The 1246-nt window shown below is 40.9% G+C and overlaps 1 non-coding gene across 1 annotated transcript; it reads right to left on the reverse strand.

Moving 5' to 3' along the window:
- Positions 1-341: 341 nt before the first annotated feature.
- Positions 342-448, reverse strand: LOC141688434 (small nucleolar RNA R71). Its single transcript, XR_012561876.1, has one exon. It is a non-coding gene; the product is annotated as a small nucleolar RNA R71 (small nucleolar RNA).
- Between the last annotated feature and the right edge of the window lie 798 nt (positions 449-1246).

Genomic DNA, 1246 nt, shown 5'->3' on the forward strand with positions numbered 1-1246 from the left:
CGAAGATCAATGATATTCAGTCTAGCATTATCAGACCAGCCATCGCGGCTAATACTTTTGAAATCAAATCTAGCACGATTCATATGGTGTAAAACTCAGTCCAGTTTGGGGGTTCTCCAACGGAAGATCCCAACATGCACATTAGAGACTTCATCGAGATCTGCGACACTTTTAAATTTAACAATATTTCTGAAAATGCTATAAAGCTAAGGCTTTTCCCATTCTCTCTAAGGGATAAAGCTAAGTGTTGGTTGCATTCTCTACCACCAGGCTCTATTACTACTTGGGAAGATATTACTCAGAAGTTTCTTACTAAATTCTTCCCTATGGTAAAGACAACTGCAATCAGGAACGCTCTTACTCAATTTGCTCAGAAAATGGGAGAATCTTTGTGTGAAGCTTGGGAGCGCTATAAGGAGATGCTTAGGAAGTGTCCTCATCATGGGATTCCTAACTGGATAATTATCAACTGCTTTTATAATAGTTTGGGAGCACAGTCTAGAGCCATACTTGATGCAGCATCAGGTAGAGCCTTATGGGCTAAAAGTTACGATAAAACTTATGAGTTTATTGAACTGATGGCTGCTAATGAATACCAGAACCCAACTCAGAGACTACCTAAAGGCAAGGTAGCAGGAATTCCAGAGGTGGATACAGCTACTGCTATAGCGGCTCATCTTAAGGCTTTAACAATGAAGGTGGATTCTTTGGCTAATTATGGAGTTAATCAGATCACAAGTGTTTGTAAGCTTTGTGCTGGTGCGTATGAGATGGAGCAGAGTGCTATATCTAGTGAATCAGCTCAGTTTGTGAGCAACTTTTAGAGGTTGCAACAACTAGTTCCAGCCACATATCATCCCAACAACCGCAAGCATCCTAACTTTAGCTGGAGCAACAATCAGAATGCGGTGCAACAACCTTATCAATAATATGCAATAAAGCAATTCAACCCTCCTGGTTTTCAACAACCGCAATATGCACCAAGTCAATAACTCCAACTTCAACAACTACCGCATGGAAGTACAAGTCTATCTAATGAAAAATCTGAACTGGGGGAGTTGAGGCTCATGTACAAGAGCCAAGCGGTTTCTATTAAGACCTTGGAGAATCAAATTGGGAAGACTGATAATGCCTTACTAAATCGACAACCTGGTACACTCCCTAGTGACACAGAAGTTCCAGGAAAGAGGGAAGTTAAGAAGCAGGTCAAGGAAATTATATTGAGGTATGGGAAGGTTGCAAACCT

This window comes from Apium graveolens, chromosome 9, assembly GCF_009905375.1.
Source record: "Apium graveolens cultivar Ventura chromosome 9, ASM990537v1, whole genome shotgun sequence".
In the NCBI taxonomy this organism is placed as follows: domain Eukaryota; kingdom Viridiplantae; phylum Streptophyta; class Magnoliopsida; order Apiales; family Apiaceae; genus Apium; species Apium graveolens.